Below are 14626 nucleotides of genomic sequence, written 5' to 3' on the forward strand. Positions count from 1 at the left end.
GAACATAAGAGTAGCCATACTGGGTCAAACCAATGGCCCATCTAGCCCAGTATCCTGTTTCCAACAGTGGCCAACAGGGGCATTTTCGAAAGAGAAGGGCGCCCATCTTCCGACACAAATCGGGAGATGGGCGTCCTTCTCTCAGGGTCGCCCAAATCGGCATAATTGAAAGTCGATTTTGGGCGTCCTCAACTGCAGTCCGTCGTGGGGACGACCAAAGTTCACGGGAGCGTGTCAGCACCATAGCAAAGGTGAGACTGGGGCATGCTTAAGAGATGGGCGTCCTCGGCCGATATTGGAAAAAAGAAGGGCGTCCCTGATGAGCATTTGGTCGACTTTACTTGGTCCATTTTTTTCATGACCAAGCCTCAACAAGATGCCCAAACTGACCAGATGACCTCCCCTTACTCCCCCAGTGGTCACCAACCCCTTCCCACCCTAAAAAAAAAACTTAAAATTTTTTTTTGCCAGCCTCTATGCCAGCTCCATGACAGCATTATGCAGGTCCCTGGAGCAGTTTTAGTGGGTGCAGTGCACTTCAGGCAAGCGGACCCAGGCCCATCACCCCCTACCTGTTACACATGTGCTCGTACATGTGAGCCCTTCAAAACCCACCAGAAACCCACTGTACCCACAGGTAGGTGCCCCCCTTCACCCCTTAGAGCTATGGTAGTGGTGTAAAGATGTGGGGAGTGGGTTTGGAGAGGGGTTGGGGGGCTCAACACCGAAGGTAAGGGAGCTATGCACCTGGGAGCAATTTGTGAAGTCCACTGCAGTGCCCCCTAGGGTGCCCGGTTGGTGTCCTTCCATGTGAGGGGGACCAGTGCACTACAAATGCTGGCTCCTCCCATGACCAAATGCCTTGGATTTGGTCATTTTTGAGATGAGCGTCCTCGGTTTCCATTATCACCAAAAACCAGGGACAACCATCTCTAAGAATGACCTAAGGATGACCATCTCTAAGGTCGATCTAAATGTTGAGATTTGGGCATCCCCAACTGTATTATTGAAACGAAAGATGGACGCCCATCTTGTTTCGATAATACAGGTTTCCCCGCCCCTTTCCTGGGACGTCCCTAGAGATGGGCGCCCTTAGAGATGGTCGTCCCCATTCGATTATGCCCCTCTAAGAGACCCAAATCGTGGCAACATTCCATGCTACAAAGCAGTTGCTTCCCCATGTCTGTCTCAATAGTAGACTATGGACTTTTCTTATCGTTTCTCTCTTCTTAATAATATCCCCTTGGCACACCTGCATGCTGCATAAATGTAATGTTCAATAATATGTGGTAATGAAACCATCACCAACAACAAAAACCATATCCAATAAACTATGCAGTCCTCCCCTGATATTCTGCTTATCAATTGCAGCAAGATTTGAATTCAATAATTTAAAAGTATGCTTTCTGACCATCACTCCTCTAAATATGGGTGTTTTGATATAACATAGTGTACACTGAATACTAGAATTGATAAATGTGCATGCATAGGTGAGTTGGAACATGGATACCATGATGAGAATTTAGAGTGTTGGAATGTGTAGTAAGTGGGATACCTGGAGGATCTGGGTAAGTTGATTAGAGGAGACTATTGGGCTCATTTTCGAAAGAGAAAGATGCCCATCTTTCGACATAAATCGGAAAATAGGCATCCTTCTCACAGGGTCATCCAAATTGGTATAATCGAAAGCCGATTTTAGACGTCCCCAACTGCTTTCCGTCAGAGGGACAGCCAAAGTTCAAGGGGGCGTAGCAAAGGCGGGACTTGGGCTTGCCTAACACTAGGATGTCCTCGACCCATAATCGAAAGAAACAAGAACGTCCCTGACGAACACTTGGATGACTTTACCTGGTCGTGTTTTTCTTACGACCAAGGCACAAAAAGGTGCCCAAAATGACCAGAATTGGGGATGACCTCCCCTTACTCCTCCAGTGGTCACTAACCCCCTCCCACCCTCAAAAAACATCTTTCAAAATATTGATTGCCAGCCTTTATGCCAGCTTCAGATGTCATAAGTCCATCACAGCAGTATGCAGGTCCCTGGAGTAGTTTTAGTTGGTGCAGAGCACTTCAGTCAGGCAGACCCAGGCCCATCCCCCCTACCTGTTACATTTGTGGAGGAAACAGAGAGTCTTTCAAAACCCACCAGAAACCCACTGTACCCACATCTAGGTGCCCCCTTCACCCATAAGGGCTATGGTAGTCATGTACAGTTGTGGGTAGTGGGTTTTAGGGGGAGTTTGGGGGGTTCAACCCACAAGGTAGGGGAGCTATGTACCTGGGAGCAATTTATGAAGTCCACTGCAGTGCCCCCTAGGGTGCCTGGTTGCTGTTGTGGCATGTCATGGGGACCAGTGCACTGCAAATGCTGGCTCCTTCCATGACCAAATGGCTTGCATTTGGTCATTTCTGAGATGGACGTCCTTGGTTTTGATTATCTCCAAAAATCAGAAACAACCAAGTCTAGGGACGACCATCTCTAAGGATGACCAAATTTCAGGATTTGGGCATCCCTGACCGTATTATCGAAACAAAAGATGGACGTCCATCTTCTTTTGAAAATACGGGTTTCCCCACCCCTGGATGGGGATGTTTTGCAAGGATGTTCTCATCAAAACTTGAATGTCCCTTTCGAAAATGCCCCTCTGTGTGTCGGAAGAGCCATCCAGAAGAGTGGCAAGGAACCCAGAAGTGTGTGGCACCAATGTCATTGCAGAGGCACCTGGACTGCACATAAGCATGTCCTCACCCTGTGGCGCTGCCGAAGGGTGTGACCTAAAGGGCACGCCAGGCCCTTGGGAGCCCCTTGGAGGACTGAGGAATACTAGGAATGAATGGTTCTACTGAGATACTCCTCTGACCGTGAGTTGAACCTGTTTATCTTTTACTATTATGGTGAAGAAAAAAGCTGCTAATAAGACTTTGAAGACATCTTAGACCTCCAGTATGCCTCAGGGTCTTATGGAGAGAAATCTGGTCCCTCCTTCTGAGGTTGCCCCAACTAATGTTGGCTCTCTGATAGAACATGTTTCCCTCAGCTCTCCTGAATGGACCCTACTACTACTACTACTATTTAGCATTTCTATAGCGCTACAAGGCATACGCAGCGCTGTACAAACATAGAAGAAAGACAGTCCCTGCTCAAAGAGCTTACAATCTAATAGATAAAAAATAAATAAAGTAAGCAAATCAAATCAATTAATGTGAACGGGAAGGAAGAGAGGAGGGTAGGTGGAGGCGAGTGGTTACAAGTGGTTACGAGTCAAAAGCAATGTTAAAGAGGTGGGTTTTCAGTCTAGATTTAAAGGTGGCCAAGGATGGGGCAAGACGTAGGGGCTCAGGAAGTTTATTCCAGGCGTAGGGTGCAGCGAGACAGAAGGCGCGAAGTCTGGAGTTGGCAGTACTGGAGAAGGGAACAGATAAGAAGGATTTATCCATGGAGCGGAGTGCACGGGAAGGGGTGTAGGGAAGGACGAGTGTGGAGAGATACTGGGGAGCAGCAGAGTGAGTACATTTATAGGTTAGTAGAAGAAGTTTGAACAGGATGCGAAAACGGATAGGGAGCCAGTGAAGGGTCTTGAGGAGAGGGGTAGTATGAGTAAAGCGACCCTGGCGGAAGATAAGACGGGCAGCAGAGTTTTGAACCGACTGGAGAGGGGAGAGGTGACTAAGTGGGAGGCCAGCAAGAAGCAGATTGCAGTAGTCTAAACGAGAGGTGACAAGGGTGTGGATGAGGGTTTTGGTAGAGTGCTCGGAAAGAAAGGGGCGGATTTTACGGATGTTGTAAAGAAAGAAACGACAGGTCTTGGCGGTCTGCTGGATATGAGCAGAGAAGGAGAGAGAAGAGTCAAAGATGACCCCAAGGTTTCGAGCTGAGGAGACAGGGAGAATGAGAGAGCCATCAACAGAAATAGAAAACGGGGGGAGCGGGGAGGTGGGTTTGGGGGGGAAAATGAGAAGCTCGGTTTTGGTCATATTTAATTTCAGGTGGCGTTGAGACATCCAGGCAGCAATGTCAGACAAGCACGCTGAAACTTTGGTTTGGATGCAAGGTGAGATATCAGGGGTAGAAAGGTAGATTTGGGAGTCATCAGCATAGAGGTGGTAGGAAAAGCCATGGGATGAGATTAATGAACCAAGGGAAGAAGTGTAGATAGAAAAGAGGAGGGGACCAAGAACAGAACCCTGGGGTACGCCGACAGGCAGAGGGATAGAAGTAGAAGAGGATCCACCAGAGTGAACACTAAAGGTGCGGAGGGAGAGGTAGGAAGAGAACCAGGAAAGGACAGAGCCCTGGAATCCAAGTGAGGACAGGGTATCGAGAAGTATGCTGTGATCGACAGTGTCAAAAGCAGCGGAAAGATCAAGAAGAATGAGGATGGAATATTGACCTCTGGATTTAGCCAGTAATAGGTCATTGGAGACTTTAGTAAGCGCAGTTTCGGTTGAGTGGAGAGGGCGAAAACCAGATTGTAATGGGTCAAGAATAGCATGTGAGGAGAGAAAATCAAGGCAGCGGCGGTGAACAGCACGCTCAAGTAATTTGGAGAGAAAAGGAAGGAGGGAGATGGGTCGGTAATTAGAGGGACAAGTAGGGTCAAGTGAAGGCTTCTTAAGGAGAGGTGTGACCACAGCATGTTTAAAGGCAGCAGGGACAGTCGCAGTGGAAAGTGAGAGGTTGAGAATGTGACAGATAAAAGGAATAAGAGTAGGAGAGATGGCATTAAGAAGGTGGGTGGGAATGGGATCAGAGGAACAGGTGGTACATTTTGAGGAAGAAAGGAGAAGTGTAGTTTCCTCAATAGTAACTTCAGGAAAGGAGGAAAGGGAATGAGGGGAAGGAGAGAGAGGGGAACGGACTAGTGGAGGGAGAGCTGGTGAGGTAGAGAAAGCAAGGTTTATCTTTTGAACCTTGTTGTGAAAGAATTCAGCAAGGGTCTGAGGAGATAGTGAAGGGGGAGTTGGGGGAGGGGGCACCTTGAGGAGAGAGTTCAATGTGGTGAAGAGAAGTCGAGGATTAGAGCCAAGAGAGTTGGTCAGTTGGATATAATAATCTTGTTTGGCACGTAAAAGAGCAGATTGGAAGGAGGTCAGCATGAACTTAAAGTGTAAGAAATCAGCAAGGGCCCGAGATTTCCGCCAGAGGCGTTCGGCGGAGCGGGTACAGGAACGTAGGTAGCGGATATTAGAAGTCAGCCAAGGTTGGGGTTTAGTACGCCTTACAGGGCGGGTCATCAAAGGTGCAAGAGTGTCTAAGGCAGAGGATAGAGTATTGTTGTAAGAAGAAACAGCCTCGTTGACAGACGTGGATGGTGCCACAGTAGAGAGGAGGTTTGAAACATGGGAGGATAGAGATGAAGGGTCAATGTCGTGAAGATTCCTAGATAAATTAGATAGGATAGGACGGGACTGGGAGGGAGGAGATTGAAGTGTGAAAGTTATAAGATGGTGATCAGAGAGGGGAAGATCGGAGGCAAGGAAACTAGAGGGTGAACAGTTGGAGGAGAAGATGAGATCTAGACAGTGACCATTTTGATGAGTGGGGGAGGTGGAGCATAGTTGGAGATTAAAGGACGATGTTAAAGCGAGTAACTTGGAAATATAAGAGTTGGAAGGATCATTAGCAGGAATATTAAAGTCACCAAGGATGAGAGAGGGGGAGGAAGGATCATGGAAGAAGGCAAGCCAGGCATCAAAGTCACTGAGAAAGGATGAAAGGGACTTATCAGGGGGACGATAAATGACCGCTATTCGAAGAGGCAGAGGAGAGAAAAGGCGGATAGAGTGGACTTCAAAGGAGGAAAAACAGTGAGATTGAGGTGGAAGAAGGGGTTGAAATCTGGAGGAGGGAGAGAGAAGTAGTCCAACACCGCCCCCACGGCCAGCAGGGCGAGGAGTATGTGAAAATAGATAACCACCATGGCACAGGGCTGCGACTGAAGCAGAGTCATCAGGGCAGAGCCAGGTTTCTGTTATGGCGAGCAGATGGAGGTGACGCGAGATAAAGAGGTCCTGGATATAGGGGAGTTTGTTACAGATAGAGCGGGCATTCCATAGGGCGCAAGAGAAGGGCAGAGAAGAGGAGGGGAGTAGAGGAATAGAGATGAGGTTAGAGAGGTCACGGTGAGATCTGTAGAGTTTGGATAATAGTTGGTGAGGAGGGCCAGGATTGGGATTGATGTCACCAGCTGAGAGTAAGAGAAGGAGTAAAAGAGAGCGGAGGAGAGTAGGAGAGGTGTGGCCACGAAGGCGTCGAAGGCGAGAGGTATTTAGGTGGAATGGGGAAGGCAAAATGGAGGGAAGAAAGAGACGGAGATTAAAAGCCAAAAAGGAGGAAGAGGGTAGGAGAGAAGGTGAGGTGATGAAGTCAATGGATGGGAAGTGAGTTCCTGTAGCGGAGAGAGGTAGGGGGTGAGGGAAAAGATTAGGAAGGGACAGAGCTAGGAAGAGAATGTGAATAGGGGCCATAAACGATTAAGGTACTTTAGCAACTGGAAAAAGATTAGATACAAAGAGAAAAATGTCCCGCGCGCCGTTAGGCGCGCGGCACCTAGAGCGGAGGCCCTGAGTGGATCGGGGTGGACCTGGGTGTCACCCCGGAGAAGGCTGTAAGGATATGCAGATGAGCTGCAAGTCCTCCACAGCACCTGAAAGGCAGCTGGTGGTAGAGGTGGGTACCTCTCAGCTGAGGAAAGGCTTACCAGGGGTTAGGCCGAAGCCAGCATTCCTCCCCCTGAGGGTCGCCTGATCCTAGCCAAAAAGCACCTGGGAACTCTGGGCACTTGGAGAGAAGGCCCTGGGAAGGTCGGGGTGGAACTGGAGTCACCCCGGATACAGCTGTGAGGAAATGCAGAAGGGCTGCAAGTCCTCCACAGCACCTGGTGGGAGCGCTGGGCACCTAGAGCGGAGGCCCTGAGTGGATCGGGGTGGACCTGGGTGTCACCCCGGAGAAGGCTGTAAGGATATGCAGATGAGCTGCAAGTCCTCCACAGCACCTGAAAGGCAGCTGGTGGTAGAGGTGGGTACCTCTCAGCTGAGGAAAGGCTTACCAGGGGTTAGGCCGAAGCCAGCATTCCTCCCCCTGAGGGTCGCCTGATCCTAGCCAAAAAGCACCTGGGAACTCTGGGCACTTGGAGAGAAGGCCCTGGGAAGGTCGGGGTGGAACTGGAGTCACCCCGGATACAGCTGTGAGGAAATGCAGAAGGGCTGCAAGTCCTCCACAGCACCTGGTGGGAGCGCTGGGCACCTAGAGCGGAGGCCCTGAGTGGATCGGGGTGGACCTGGGTGTCACCCCGGAGAAGGCTGTAAGGATATGCAGATGAGCTGCAAGTCCTCCACAGCACCTGAAAGGCAGCTGGTGGTAGAGGTGGGTACCTCTCAGCTGAGGAAAGGCTTACCAGGGGTTAGGCCGAAGCCAGCATTCCTCCCCTGAGGGTCGCCTGATCCTAGCCAAAAAGCACCTGGGAACTCTGGGCACTTGGAGAGAAGGCCCTGGGAAGGTCGGGGTGGAACTGGAGTCACCCCGGATACAGCTGTGAGGAAATGCAGAAGGGCTGCAAGTCCTCCACAGCACCTGGTGGGAGCGCTGGGCACCTAGAGCGGAGGCCCTGAGTGGATCGGGGTGGACCTGGGTGTCACCCCGGAGAAGGCTGTAAGGATATGCAGATGAGCTGCAAGTCCTCCACAGCACCTGAAAGGCAGCTGGTGGTAGAGGTGGGTACCTCTCAGCTGAGGAAAGGCTTACCAGGGGTTAGGCCGAAGCCAGCATTCCTCCCCCTGAGGGTCGCCTGATCCTAGCCAAAAAGCACCTGGGAACTCTGGGCACTTGGAGAGAAGGCCCTGGGAAGGTCGGGGTGGAACTGGAGTCACCCCGGATACAGCTGTGAGGAAATGCAGAAGGGCTGCAAGTCCTCCACAGCACCTGGTGGGAGCGCTGGGCACCTAGAGCGGAGGCCCTGAGTGGATCGGGGTGGACCTGGGTGTCACCCCGGAGAAGGCTGTAAGGATATGCAGATGAGCTGCAAGTCCTCCACAGCACCTGAAAGGCAGCTGGTGGTAGAGGTGGGTACCTCTCAGCTGAGGAAAGGCTTACCAGGGGTTAGGCCGAAGCCAGCATTCCTCCCCCTGAGGGTCGCCTCCTCCTATCCCAGGTACTTCCTCAACAGAAAACCGAGGTTTCCTAAATTAGGGTTATCAATACCTACTAAAGGTAAGTAATAGGTTCTTTTAGCAAAATTTACTTTATGTTTATAGGATTTCGTTAAACTTGCAGCTTTATCACATCTTAGCCTTCTAAGAAGAAGCCATTTGAACCAAGCATGTAAGCATACATTTTCTTCTTATCTTCGAAATTGCATTTTACAGAACATGCTTTTCTGTGGACTGTTGAATTTCAGTGCTGCCCTCTCTAGCGTTCAAAAGAATAGAATGTTAGGCGGTACACATATATTTTAGAAATACCCTTTGATGTCTCCTTAACATAACCCCCTTTTTTTACATATGCACAGTAATGAACAATTTCTTTGGTATGCACATATTCTCTTTTCTTTTAAAATTGTTTTGTGTGCAAAGACCCTCTTGTTTGCCTGTATCTCCCATTCTTTTATCTTTATTTATTATTCAACATTTTCCAGTAGAATATACCAGCAAAAATTCCCAAATTCCAACAGTACATTTTCTTGATCTACACCATAAAACGTGGAGAAAGAAATCACATATCCCCTAGCTCTGTCTTCAAAGGGCTTACCTCATCCTGCCTATCTCTTGTTCTCTAATCTTGTCCTGTACCTTCCTTACATCAATCATCTCCTTATTCAATATTTTTGAGCAATTATGAAAAAAGTTGATGAACAAAATTATTTATAGCTAAAGCAATCTTACAACTATGAGCAGATATAAAATATGCTTATGCAAAATGGTCAGGCTATGACAATATATTATCATAACTTTTAAACATGTGGTGAGCCATATGTTCAACATGGATCTTGGTAAAAGCTGTTTTGTGTGGGTAAACAAATCACAATATGGAGACAGTTTTGGAACTCCCAGTATAAATGGATGCAGCCAGTATACATATTAAAGATGATGATTTTAGAAAGAAAAACTACTTGTATATTTGTCTTTTGGAAATCACTGCTTCTATGTGCAACCAGTGACAGCAGGTGTATGTGTATATTTATGCCTGCTCTGAGCAGGTGTAAATACATATGTGAATGTCTATTGGGTTATGCATATATATTCTGCATTTTTCAGGGTATGCTTGCAAACCCCCAAACTCTACCACTTCACCCCAGGAAGGCCTACATTTTACAAGTATAGGAGTACACGTGACATCACTCTCTGATTACATGTTTATATGTATGTATGGTGGTGACTTTTGCATAGTCATATTTCTGCATGTAAAAATGAATTTTGCCATAGAAAGCATTTCTAAAACTGTCCTCTACTTAGTTTGTGTCTTGAGGAGAGAGATGGGATGGGAGAAAAAGAAAAGGATTGAAAGAATAGGAAAACTGAAAATAGAGTGGAGGTGCGGTTAGGCAAGTGATGGAAAAAAGCTATAGAGGACTGATATGCCAATAAAGGTAGAAAAAATAGAAGTCAATAAGAGAAAAAATGGAGAGAATTAGGAGATAAGAGGATGAGGAGGATGGAGCTCAAATCCCTGGTGGAAGCAGTAGTAAAAGCGTAACCTGATCACTGTTGCATTTACTAACCCTGAATAAAAACAAAGCTGTACCAAATAGCATATTTTATTATTCAACTGAATGCAAATAATGAAAAATATTATTTGGCTGAATACAAATACCGAATATGAATAATGGGCATTGAGCTTTAACCAAACAAATAATAAAAGAAGAAAAGTGAAATCAGAGAGCAAGTATTTATTTCAGTAGGATTTAGCACAGTAGAGCCCCAGATTAATTGTATTTGAAATTAAATTATTATTTGGCCAAATACAAATGATGTATTTGGGATACTATTCAGGGCCAAATCTAATCAAATACAAATATGTGGTACAGCCCTAAAGAAATATACACATTTTAAAAAGAATATTCAGACCTACTGTACTATTTTTCTGCTGCTATACTACTGTTTTAAGAAAACTTTACAAATAGATTAGTATTTTGATACTTAAGAAAAGTTTTAACCCCATGTGCATCAAAATTCCCATTTCTAACTCATTTATTCCCTCCTAAAATGTTGTTGTTTTTCTCCTCTCTTCATCTTTACATCCTGTGCTGGCTATAAAAAGCAGCTGCAGTCAAAACAAAAACAACAATTCCTAGCAGCTCCACTAATTTCAAGAATTATCAGCACATATTTTTTACATGTAGTAAGGGTAGGCAATTTTCTAAATTCTCAAATAGCACATTTATTAACTTTGCCATTTTATAGAATCATTCCAGCAGGAATGGTGTCAATGTGACCATGACTATTGAGGCTATTATAATGTTGGTGAGAGTGGCCTAGGGATATGAAAGTTAATTGAGGGAAGAGCAGAAGGCTGATAATTCACCCACAGCACCCACTGTAATATCCTTGCATAGCCCCTATTTATATCTCTTCTTGTGAGCCCCTTTGCTTTCATCCTTCTAGTATAAAATGGTTGGTTAAGAGAGGGACAGGACCTTCATTTCACTGTCCTCTGATCAAGAATGTATATATTTGCATGAAGGGGATATTGAGGGCATGGGGGAGAATGATGGGAACAAAAATATGGGCAGTGCGAAAAGGATTAAGGATAAGAACAGAGAAGAAAAGAGAAGGGAAGGTATCAAGGATGGAGAGACAGACAGTGTTGTTCAAAGTACTTAAGTAAAAGTAAAAATAAATGTATATTTAATACTTAAGTAAAAGTACAATACTTTTACTTAAGTATTACTTTTACAATATTTTAATACTTAAGTAAAAGTGCAATAAACACTTTAAAATTTTTACGTAAGTGAAAGTACAAAAATTATTGCCTAATGTAACACTTTTTGAGTAAAAAGTAAAAGTACCACAACTACAAGGAATGCAACCATTGTTAACATTTTTATCCAACAACTTTATTGCTTTACAAATCAATCAACTTCATTTTTAGTAAAGCCAAGGGCCTCTTTTAACAAGCCACGCTAGCGGTTCCCACACAGCAATGCCAATGGAGCCCATTCAAAATGAATGGGCATTGTCAGCATTCCCGCACCGGGAGCTGCTAGCATGGCTTGATAAAAGAGGCCCTAAATTTGAAAAAGACCATCACTCATGTGAGTACACAAGTTAGTCATTAGTCCAACATAGCTAAAAAGGTGTTCAACAACTGCACTGGCGGGAAGTGGCTTGTTCAGTTTGATAAAGACCAGGCTGCAATATAAGTGATGTCTTTTGACAGGGTCTGATTTCCTTATAGTAAAGAATGCCTTATCATCATAATTGTCGTTATCATCTGCATTAGAAGCAGTGCTGTCTAATTCATCACTTGTATCTTCATCTTTATCTTTATTATCATTGTCATGCTCTCTAACTACATAGTCTGCTTTCATAAAGTTGAAGCTATTGTCTGTTGTTGTTCTAATAATTTTTTGTCTGATGGTAAACTGTGTTTGAAAATCATCAAGAACTGATGCAAGAATGTGAAATGTGTGGAAACCCTTCAGTCTTAAGGCCAAACAAGAAGACTTCCTCTCTAAAGACTCTATCAATCCAGTGGACACTCACACCTATGTAAAATTTTCCATGGGATGTCCAGTAGTCTGTTGTGGTGGAGACATACGTCTGTTCACCAAGAACTGCAACTGCTTCAGCTTCATCTCCACTTCAAAGTGTCCAAACTCATCGCTATTCTGTTTGGCTGGAGACCAATAACCAATTACACAAACACAGGCAACACCACTGTTCTTATAGGATATATTCCCTGAACAGCAAAATTGAAGATGAGATGATCCACTGTTTGTGTGATTAGGTTTGTAATATAAAATCCTGTTCCAGGTTTTACTGTTGTATTTGGTTTACTGAGGAATCATCATTTTGATCTCTCTTCTACATTTACTTTCAACTGCAGGCACCAGAAATAATTAGGTAAAACAGGATACTGGGCTAGAAGGACCATTGGTCTGACTCTGTATGGATATTCTTATGTTCTTAAGTGTAAATTATAGTATCCTATAATTTATGTTTGTTTTTTGTGTCTCACCCAAATTCCACGTGCATACCCACCAGCAACGGACACACTAATCACATCATTTAGGTCAGTGCAGGCATTAGTGGTCACTTACACACATAAATCACTAAAATACCACCATTTACATGCCTTCATGCCATCTATAACTAGACAGTTTCTTATAGAATTATTCCCTTAATGTGAATTATCTGTAAATGTATCTCACTGTATAAAATGAGCTCTGCATTAAAGAATGCACATTAATGCATGTTAGTGTTCAATATATTGGTACTACCATTTAGTAAATCTAGTTCATATTCTATCTGGCCCATAACAAACAGGCTGAAGTCCTCTGTCACTACAGTAAGCCTCATTGGCTGACCTAAAGGGGGTTTGATAATCCATGTTATACTAAATGTGACACTTTCAGGCTTATTTTTGAAAGAGAAGGGCGCCCACCTTTTTTGACACAAATCGGGAGATGGGCGTCCTTCTCCCAGGGTCGCTCAAATCGGCATAACGAAAGCCAATTTTGGGCGTCCTCAACTGCTTTCTGTCATGGGGACAACTAAAGTTCATGGGGGGGGGGGGGGGTGTCGGAAGCGTAGCAAAGGCGGGACTGGGGTGTGCCTAACACATGGGCGTCCTCGACCGATAATGGTAAAAAGAAGGGCGTCCCTGACGAGCACTTGGGCGACGTTACTTGGTCCATTTTTTATTGAGACCAAGCCTCAAAAAGGTGCCTGAACTGAACAGATGACCACAGGAGGGATGACCTCCCCTTACTCCCCCAGTGGTCACCAACCCCCTCCCACCCTAAAAAAAAACTTTTTAAATATTTTTTGCCAGCCTCTATGCCTGCCTCAAATGTCATACCCAGCTCCATGACAGCAGTATGCAGATCTCTGGAGCAGTTTTAGTGGGTGCAGTGCATTTCAGGCAGGCGGACCCAGGCCCATCCCCCCCCCCCAACCTGTTACACTTGTGGTGGTAAATGTGAGCCCTTCACAACCCACCACAAACCCACTGTACCCACATGTAGGTCCTCCCCTTCACCCCTTAGGGCTATGGTAGTGGTGTACAGTTGTGGGTAGTGGGTTTTAGGGGGGGGTTGGGGGGCTTAGCACACACGGTAAGAGAGCTATACACCTGGGAGCAATTTGTGAAGTCCACTGCAGTGCCCCCTAGGGTGCCCAGTTGATGTCCTGGCATGTGAGGGGGACCAGTGCACTACGAATGCTGGCTCCTTCCATGACCAAATGGCTTGGATTTGGTCGTTTCTGAGATGGGCGTCCTCAGTTTCTATTATCACCAAAAATCAGAGATGACCATCTCTAAGGACAACCATCTCTAAGGTTGACCTAAATTTTGCGATTTGGGCATCCCCGACCGTATTATCGAAACGAAAGATGGACGCCCATCTTGTTTCGATAATGCGGGTTTCCCCACCCCTTGGCTGGGATGTCCTGCGAGGACGTCCTGAGGAAAACTTGAGCACTTTGTTCTATTATGCCCCTCTTTGACCTTTATAATAATAGAAAAATTAATCCTTTAGTGTGACTTTATAAACATGACCAGGTCGTTATGGAGCTATTACAGAGAAGATATTCAGTAATATATGACTAATTGTATAATTACTACATAAGTAAACTATGGTTTGTTTTCTGCCTCAGGCTCAAAATTGTGTTCTGGTGTTTGGGTAATTAGTTCATTTTATTAGCTGCAAAAACAAAATTCATGTTGTTCATAATTTTGGAATCTGGTTAATGATAATTAAATACTTACTATAAACATTGTTTTCAAGGTGACAGACACTATTGCAATTCAAATTCTGAGTTCATGTTGAGAACAAAACTTTCTTCAATATGATGCTCTTTTTATTAAGATATAATCGAGGGACGGTAGGACTCAAAATTTTCATGAGTGAAACTGTGTTTTACCCAAAGAATTATGGATTTTGAATATTACTCCTCCCCACTTAATGTAGACTTAAAAATTAAATCAGCAAAATGTAAAAACACACATATTTCACTGATTTGTATCTGTTCCATGTTTATTTTACTGTTCTATATTAAAAAAATATATCACTTTTGTTTAATGCAAAGCAAGCAAAGAGATTCTGAATCATTTAGTTAGGGAATGGTGATTCTGCATGGTTTGATTGTACACCAAACCACAACTGCTACCCCTCCACCCTGTCTTCCTGGTTTTGGTTGTTGTTGGATGTTGAAACCTGTTGGACATAGTTCAACCAATGGTAAACCTCCGTTGTCACCTAGCCAGGTTTTACTTATTCCTAAGATGTCAAGATGCTGTTCGTGGATGACATCGTGGATCACTGAAGATTTCTTAGCAGTTGATCTGGCATTCATCAGTCCTAGAATTCCAAAGGGTGATCTGGGGGTGGTGGGTGTAGCTTTGGTTTGGCAGTGATCTTTTAAGCACTATTATGTAGGTGTTTGACCTCTTGCACTTTTGCCTTCT

Source organism: Microcaecilia unicolor, chromosome 3, assembly GCF_901765095.1.
Source record: "Microcaecilia unicolor chromosome 3, aMicUni1.1, whole genome shotgun sequence".
NCBI lineage: Eukaryota > Metazoa > Chordata > Amphibia > Gymnophiona > Siphonopidae > Microcaecilia > Microcaecilia unicolor.